Here is a 9,709-nt window from a genome sequence, read left to right on the forward strand (position 1 = left end):
AACAAGAAACAAATGACTATTTCAGTTTCCTTCATAGTTATAGGGATTTAAAATTATTTGATATTTAGTGATCTGTTTTAGCTTGTTTCTTTTTTCTTTTCTTTTTTTTCTTTTTTTTTTCAGGAATCAATCCATTTCATCTAAGTTTTACAACTTACAAGTTGACAAAGAAAAGGGTAATAGACTCTGCAAGGTACTCAGTAGCCTTTAAAGTCTGCAGGGTCTGTTCTTATGGCTCATTCCTGACAGGGATTATTTGAATCTTCTCTTTGTTTCCTTTGTTAATCTTGCTAGAGTTTTGTCAATTCTCCTGGTCATTATAAAGAATCTCCTTCTTATTCCATTGACTTTCAATTCCTTGTTTTCAGTTTTGATGATTTATGCTTTGCTTCCATTCTCCTTGCTGTGTTTACCTCTTTTTGCAGGTTCCTCAGGTTGGAGCAGAGACTGTTCATGTTTATTCATGTGCATTTAGTACTATGAATTTCACTTCCTCGGTGACTTATTTCTGACTCTCAAATTTGTCTATTTCAATTCCAAGAATTATTTTTTTAATTCTTGATTCTTTCTCTTTAACTATCAACTTAAGAATATTGCCTTCCGTTTTCAGTCTTGGCATGCTGCTGCAGTTTGAATATGAGCAGTCTCTCCCAATAATGTTCATGTTTAAGATTTGCTCCTGTGGGCAGTATCAGGAAGTGTTGTAGACATTCAAGAGGTGGGGCCTATGTTAAGTCCTTAGGTCAATGAGCATACATTTGAAAGGGATTATGGGCCCCCATCTTTCAGATTCTCTCTGCCTCTTAGTTCATATAAGTGTTTTACACTGACAGAATATGCCACTTTGCCCCCCCCCCAAAATAGGGCTACCCAGTCTTGGACTTGAGTGTCCAGAACTATGAGCCAAAATAAACTTCTATTTTCACTTCGTAAGTATGCTGTGTCAGGTATTCTGTAATAACAGAAAGCTGCCTAATTACACATGTTTTCCCACTATCCTTCTGTTTTACTTATTTCCAATTTGATTCCACCATGACTATAGAAGATATTTAGCAAGATTTCAGTTATTTTAACTGAGTTCAGGTTACAACTAAAATCATAGCATGTATTGGGGCATGTTTCATCTCTCTTTAAAATGGGGGGGGGGCTAGAGAGATGATTCAGCAGTACAAAGCACTAGCTACTCTTGCAGGGGACACATCTTTGAATTCCAGCATCCACATGGCAGCTAACAACCATCTGAAACTATAGTTTCAGGGGATTTGATGCCTTCTTCTGGCTTCTGTGGGCATTGAACGACACAGGGACACGTGCATGCAGGCATAACATTCCTACACATAAAATAATTAAAAAAAAAAAAAAAGAAAAAATGAGAATGTATTCTGCATTCTTGAATGGAGCACTGTACAAATCTTAGCTATATCCTGCTGGTTGCTACTGCCTACTCTATATCGCTGCTGACTTTCAGTCAGAGAGTGAAGCATGGAGATTTGCAACTGTCACTGGGGATATTTGTTTCCCATTCTGTCAATTTTCCCTCTCTACATTTTAACGTTCTCTTGTTTGGTACACTCACATTCAGGATTGCCAGATGTTCTTGGTAGATTGATGCATTTATAATGTCATACTGTTACCCTCTGTCTCTGACAATGTTATTTGCTCTGAAGGAGGCTTTAATATTAGTACTGCCATACATGAACAATTTAGATTAAGGTTTGGATGTTGTACTTTTTCTGTCATTTTACTCTCACCTTCCCTATACTGCTATATTTGATGTAACAGCATGCCTTATAGTTGGGTCACTGTTTGATTTTTAGAAGACTGTTTTTAGAGACATTTTAGTCTCAGTAAATTTGAATGAAAGGCACAGAGATTTCCCATATAACCTTTGTCCTTACACATGGACAGCCTCATGCAATATCAGCATGACCCAGAGTGGTCCAATTTTTTATAATGAACCTACCAGGACACAGAATTGTCACCTGGAGTTCACAGTCTAGATCAGCATTCTGTCCTAGTGGTGTACCGTCTATGGATTTGGACAAATGTATGACAATACATGTCAATTATCAGCATTTAAAGAGTTGCTTTATTGCACTAAAAATCCTCTGGAATCCCTAGGCTTATCTCTGCTTCCCCCCACTGCTGTCAACCATGAATCTATAAGGCTGATATATATATACCCCTGAAGAGATTCATCTGGAGCTGGTTGCCAGAAAATGAACCACATGATTAGAGGGCTGGAACTCTCACTCCAGCCCTGGGGAGAGGAAGAATGCTGGAAATTAGTTTAACCAGTTTAATCAGTCATGCTTACAAAATGGAACTCCAATAAATTCTCTAGATGAGGCTTAAGGACCCCCTGGGCTGGGAAGCACATCAATGTACCAGGCTCCACAGTCACAGGAGCTTCTGAGTTTAGGATTTACTGGAGTTTTTCCAGTTCCTAATTTGTAGGGATGCTCAGTAGTTTCCTTTATAATAAAATGATACTCATATCAATAGTACATTCCTCAATCTCAGGAGCTTTCAGGTGAATTATAAAAATTTGGGAATCATTAAATATGAAGTCTGCTGGGCAAAAGTGTGTGTGGCCTGGAATCCCACAAAGGCTCGTTTCTTAACACAGGGCAGTCTGATTCTGGACTCTGCCCTTTACCTTGTGGGATATAATACTAAATCTAGGTATTATCAGAGCAGAACCGATAGCAGCTCAACCACTTGGAATCAGAACTATTGACAGAGGCAGTCATGAAGGGCAGTCCTGGTGTGATAGCTGCAGGACAGGCCTGGGAAACAATTTGCTTTCAAACAGGGGGACAAATAGCATCAAAGGATAACTCTAAGAATATAAGAGATAGAACTCCACACATATCTAAGCTCTAAGGAAAGTAAATATAATAAATGTCTATACCACGAGTCAGAAGTGAAGAAGGATTTCATAGATTTTAATATAAATATTGCAGACTAGCCAAAAACTTTCTTTGGGGAACTATGGAAAGAGTCAGACAAGTGGGGTAATTATGTTGTAAGAAGGCAGAGCAAATGCAAAATTAAATGCTCCCAGCTCTTCTTGGCCTTTTGGCTAAGGTCAAGCACAAAATGAAATCTTCACCTTTGTTACTGGGAAATAACTCTAAACCAAATAGCAGTGATGCAAGCACTCTATTTATAGTTATGGATATAAACAACAAAGAAATCACTAGAAGAGTTAGTTTTTCTACGAGAAATATAAATGGAGACACAGGAAGCCTCAGATTTGTTTCATTTTTTAAACTGTGAGCACGAATTACTTAATAAAAACAATAATTTTAGAAGTATCACCAACCACAAAAGTATTGTGGCATTATGAAAGGAATTATAATTTTATAGAACAGGATGTGATAGTTTTGTTGGCATTTCAGAGCTCACAAATGCTGTTCTGATGATCCCAGATCTTTTGTTTCTCTCTGAATCACCCTCATAGAAACTCGTAAATAAATGTTTCATATCATTGTTAATTCTGACAGGAAAGGACCTTGAGAAAACTCAGGATAACCTCTCCATGCAGGACAAGAACCTGGACTTCATCCCTTCCTCCTGTGTGCCATTACTGGCTTCCTCCAAGGTCCTGCCTGGGAACAGGGTGCCCCCCCATAAGATTCCCTGATACAGGGGTTCCCTGAGCCCATGCTGTTGGAAGCTTCTATTTCCCTGTGCTTGGAGCTCCATTATGACAGGTTCCATGCATGTGGACCAAGTGTGTCATCCAATCAGCAAAAAATAAGGAGACTCATGACAGTGTATCCAACAGGTGGGAAGAGGTACTCCATAAAAGTGTGCTCACAGGAGAGTGGGACACGGTGTTGGGGGCTGTTATCGCACATCTCGCTTGTGTTCATAGTGGCAGTCCACAGTTCTCATGGCCCACAGAGCCCCTTTGTGGTACATTCTCTGCCTGTGATTCCCTGCTGTGTATCCTCACCCTGTTGCTACCTGCTCTGACCTCAAACCAGAATGATGCCAGCTTCCTGAGACAGTCAGTAAAGCTCTAATCCTCCAGGGCCAGCTGCACAGGGCTCCTCCATGGCTCTGCTTTTCAACAAACTACAGAGCTACTTATTGTAGCTTTTCCCACCTACCCGATGACTTATCCGAGTATTTATTTTTGCTGGAGTATATGTGACACAGCTGAAACTTTTTAATGTGAACCTGGCATTGCATTCACAGCATGGTGATTGTGGATAAGACAGGGCTTGTGTCTGCTGTTGGAACATGTGCTGATTTGCCATGGTCTTCTGTAGTGTTTCTTAAAACCACTCATTTTATTAGACTGTTCAGTTTTCTTTGTTCCATTATTCCCCTTCAAGGCTTGAAAATTCTATCCTGTTTTTATTCTTAAAAATGTTATTTATAATTTCTTAAAACATAATTTTCTTACATTCTCTATAAATTCCTATACAATCATTACACATCACATAAACATATGTTCTGGCATATATAAATTTTATACCTCATCTTATTGATAGGTGATTGACAGATTAGATAGATGATAGACAGAGATAGGTTAAGATAGATGATAGATAGATAGATAGATAGATATGATAGAAGATAGATGATAGATAGATGATAGATAGATAGATGATAGATGATAGATAGATAGATGATAGATAGATAGATAGATAGATAGATGATAGATAGATGATAGATGATAGATAGATGATATAGATAGATGGATAGATAGATGATAGAAATATAGATGATAGATAGATGATTATAGATAGATAGATAGATAGATAGATAGATGATAGATGAAAAGAGAAGGAAAAGAAGAAAAGGAGAAAGGGAAGGAGGGAAGAAAGGAGAGAGGGAGGGAAGGAGGAAGGGAAGAAGGGAGGGAGGAAGAAAAGGAAGGAGGGAGGGAAGAAAGAGAGGGAGGGAGAGAGGGAGGAAGGAAGCAATCTTAGAACTTATTTCCTCCTTATGGGAGGGAAGGAGGAAGGGAAGAAGGGAGGGAGGAAGAAAAGGAAGGAGGGAGGGAAGAAAGAGAGGGAGGGAGAGAGGGAGGAAGGAAGCAATCTTAGAACTTATTTCCTCCTTATTTTTCCTCACCCTGACATGCCCTGTCCCCAAGGTTCCTGGACTGGGATTTTAGTTGCTTTCTTGCTTTCTTTTTTACATGAGAAGATGCAAATTTTTCACAAGAGATTGCTGCTAATATTTCAGGGATTCCTGTCTGACACGTAGGCTTAATGGAACATTATCTAGATTCTGACCACTTGTTCTCCCCACATCCCACTTACTTTTCTTGGAATTCATTTTTCATTTTTCAAAAGCAGAATGTATTAGTCCAGTTCCTTCAGCTAATTTGTGGGTGATGAACTTTGATTTCCTACATACTTGAAAAAGTTTTTTGGACTTTCTATTTGGCTTTGCAGATATTTTCAGAATAATAATTAGTCTGAGCTTTGGCATTATAACCCCACTTCTCTCTACTGTGGCTTCCAATAAGATGGATACCGTTATGCCCTCATTCTTTAGAAGAATGATTTTCCTCTAGTCTCCTGGATGAGCTTGAGATTTTTTATTCTCCTATTTGTTGTGCTGGAATTGAAGGACTCATGGGATCTTTTACATCTAATTATACATATCTTCAATGCTAGAAACTCAAAAAAACTCTTTTCTTCCTATTAATCTTGCAATTCACTGAGTTTCTTTCTCAGCTTTTCCTCAGACATATTTAGGTCAGGTCATCTAGATGTATTTAATTAGCATTTCCTAATATAACTTCCCACTCATGGGCTTCCCCAGCAAAGGCAAATCCAGGACTTGAGTGTGTGAGGTGATCAGGATGAGCTTGAACAACAGAGATACCCTCAAAGATCCTGGTGACCACCATGAAAAACACAAAAAGCCAAGACAAAAGCAACATACAACACCACAAAGAACTGCAATAGAAAAGAATGCACCAAATGAATAAGAAAAAAATCCCCAAACAAAGGGATGACAGAAAGGATTGGAATCAAGTCCCCACATGTCCTCTGTGGATATAAGACATTCAGTCCAGTGTAACACCATCTCACATGAACCTCAAAGGACAAAACAAGTGGATGTACTTTGCAACTTCAGGTTTTACACATAGATGATGTCATTGTATGGCTTTTTTTTTTTCAAACATAGACGGTAAAATATGCACCCAAAGTCACAAAACCAAACCAGAAAGCCTGAATCAAAGCCTACCTGGCTTTACTCACAGATTTTCTAGCACATTAGTGATAACGCTGGAGACACACTCTCCCAGAGAGACATTTCTGAAAAGTGTATAGTCTTCAAAGACCAGGCAAAGCTATACAATTCCCATCTTGCTCTTCCATCCCTCTCTGAGACTAAGTTCCAAGCACTTTAAGGGATGTCTTCCTAATTCAATGTGCTTTTAAAGTCATATCTGTAAAAACCCAGGAAGCCAGGAGAAGACTGCCTTTGTGCTGCTAAGTCAATGGCCAGCTGCTCCTTGCCTATGCAAAACACCACTGGATGGGAACACTTCCCCTCATGAATATTCCTTTCCAGCTTATATTTTAATCCACTGCCTATAATTTTCCCTCTCAGAAACAATGAAGGTACCATCTGCACACTGCTGTCTTAATGCATGCCTGATGGTCATTGTCAGAAGATTGTCCTGGGTCCCTGTCATTGCATTAATTGTTCCATTCACAGAACAGGATGGAGAGTCCAAATTGCTCTGTCCTGCTCAGAGGCAAAGAAGACAAGAAAGAATTTCAAAAGCCTGTCTTATCTTCAGTTGTGGGATGTTCAACACACACACAGACCATAAGTCAGTGCACTCAATGCCCTGGCCTAACCACTGAGAGGAGTCTGTGACAAGCTCTACACAACCTGAGTTTTAAAACCCAATCCACATTAACAGGAAGAACAGGAAAATTGCAAGGTCAGATGTGGTAAGGCCTTCCTGCCTGAAAAATCTTAGACTGCCTGCAATGAGCTAACTTTAAAATATATACATATGGCCTGATTTCCAACTATCTATAGGTTGTGTTCCTGAAGAAGAGAAGACTGTGACAGTCAATCTTCCACTGATAAAACAAAATACCTGAAGTAACCAATTTACAGTGCTGAGGCTCAAGCCCAGGGCCTTAGCTCATGCTAGGCAAGCCCTCTGTCACTGAAGTACATCCTCAACTCTTGGGCTCTGGGATTTTGTTTTAGATCTTTTTAGGGGTGATCCCAGATCTCATGACACACATGTGGCAGTGAGAGGACAACTTGAGGTAAAAAGTTCTCTCTTTCTGCCATGTGAGTTCCAAGAAATAAACAGGTTGTTAGGCTTGGCAGCAAGCACCTTTATCCATTAAGCCATCTCACCAGTGCAAAATAATCAACTTAAAGGAGACATTTTGCTTCATAGTAAGGGAGGTTTTAGAACATGGTTGCCCTGTTGCTTAGGACCTGTGGCAGCACAGCACATTGGAGCAGAGTGCCCGGCAGAGATGGTATGTTTGCCATGGCTACAATGCAGAGACAGGCAGGAGAGGCTGGGAATCCTGCTGGCCAGGACATACACCCAATGGCCTACTTTGTTCCACTGGCTCCACTGCAGAGAGGTTCCACCATCCCCTGACAGGGCCCAGCATGGCAACATACACGCCTTCAACACAAAGGCCTTCAATACACAGACACTGAGGACATTTCAAATCCAAGTTACAGCAGCATAAACACCTGGCTATTCACATATATTGGGATTCTATGGTATTCCACTTTTATCAACATATCTGTTATACTTTAATTTTCAAGCAGGCTGTGTTATTGATTGATCTGTAATCTAAAATCTGCAATTGTATGCAAATGTAAAATATCCTAAATAACCAGTCACATATATGGTGAGTAACTACATTTGATAAAACTTTAAAAGGAACCTGTTTTTTTTTTCTTTTTCATAACTACATGATTAGAAGAAGTATTTCACTACAGCTTTAACATATTCAGTAACACACTCCAGAGCAAGAGTACATTTCTTTCACAAGTGGGTCCAAGTTTCTAGGTTCACAGTTGAATTAATACAGTTATACAATACTGAACTCAGTATAAACCCTGTAAGACATAAACTTAAATGAGTTTTTAACTTTTAAAAAATATATCCATTTCATTTTAGAATATATTGTTCCTTGCAGAAAGACTCACTGCTTTTGCAACTAACACTGAGATGTTGGCTCATGCATCTCTAAGATGTATGTATCTGATTATTACTAGTCATAATCGGATGCACTTGGATGCTTGGCACCTGAGTATGTCTATAAAGTCATTGGGTAGATTTCAATGGTAAAGTTTATCACCTCTACTAATTAGCATGATATAAATTTCCATGCTTCCTCCTCAAATATAATACATTTTTTTAAATTTGATTTGTGTTTTTTGTGTGTGTGGGTATATCACACAGAACATCCCAAATCATCTTATTTGACTATACGCCCACTTCTCAGATGGCACCCTCCCGTAGCCTCCCTCCCCCTACTAGAGCCTATATATTCCGATATCCCTGCTACTATCTGCTGTGTTGTTAGCACCCCTAGCCCTTCCCCACTACTTGTCCTTCTAGTGAATCTAGTCAGCCTATCTAGAGGTCTTTGTTTTAGGTGGGTCAGCTGTTCCTCATCCAGCAGCAATCAGTTGTCAATATTCCTTTAGATAAGATTGGGGTCTGCTGCTCATTTTTCCAGTTCTATGCTGGGTTACTATCTGGGAGCCCCTTTGGCTATGTTATGTAGCCTTTAGCTATGCATATGGACTCTTAAATTATATTGACCCCTTTAATCTTTGGTTATACATTCCTTTTGGGTGTTTAAAGCCATACAGTTGGCCCAGATAAACCAATTTCTTTTTACTCTGAGTCGTTTGAGGATCTGTTCCTCAGGGGTCACATGGGCTTGGGAGGAGACCCTGGTTCCTTTCTTTTACCAGTTCCGCCTATGTGAAGATAAGTCAAAGGTCTTGTTCGACCATGGTTGGCTGCACTTGGAAGCATGTAGGAAATTATTTTTCTGTGTTGACTCTCCACTTTGTAGAATGGACACTGGTTCAAGTCCATCCCATGGGGACTCCTAGGCCTCCCTCAAATTAACCCAATTTTTATCCATATCTCCCTTATTAAGGCCTGTTTCCTACTGTTCTTCTCTTTCAGGTTATTTCTTTTCCTTTACCTCCCTGTTTCCTTTCCATTATCCTGGTTCCTGTAGTTATGTCTGGATACATAATAATCACTTATCAGGGTTTGGTTCTAGGATGCACATATGAGGGAGAACATGTGCCGATTTTTTTTCTGAGTATGTGTTACTTCACTTAGTATAACAGTTTCTAGTTCCATCCATTTGCCTGCAAATTTCATGATTTCATCTTTCTTTACTGCTGAGTAAAACTCCATCATATAAATGAACCACATTTTCATTATCCACTCGTCAATTGAAGGACACTTAGGTTGCTTCCATCTCTTACCTATTGTGAAAAGAGCAGCAACAAACATGGATGTACAAGTGTCTCTGCAATAGGATGAGTTCTTTGGGTATATGCCAGGGAGCAGTGTAACTGGGTCAAATTTTAAGTTCATTTGTAGTTTTTTAAGAGTTCTCCACACTGCATTCCATAGGGGTTGAACAAGTTTGCAACCCCACCAGCAGTGGATGAGTGTTCCCCTTTCCCCACATCCTCTCCAACATTT

At 39.6% G+C, this 9,709-nt stretch overlaps 1 protein-coding gene across 3 annotated transcripts in view; it reads right to left on the reverse strand.

Moving 5' to 3' along the window:
* The window catches only part of LOC103748066 (neuronal acetylcholine receptor subunit alpha-7), a 147,564-nt gene that overhangs the window by 105,215 nt on the left and 32,640 nt on the right, over window positions 1–9,709 (reverse strand). The gene's annotated exons all lie outside the window — the stretch shown is intronic.

This window comes from Nannospalax galili, unplaced genomic scaffold, assembly GCF_000622305.1.
Source record: "Nannospalax galili isolate Female #2095 unplaced genomic scaffold, S.galili_v1.0 scaffold685, whole genome shotgun sequence".
NCBI classification, from domain to species: domain Eukaryota; kingdom Metazoa; phylum Chordata; class Mammalia; order Rodentia; family Spalacidae; genus Nannospalax; species Nannospalax galili.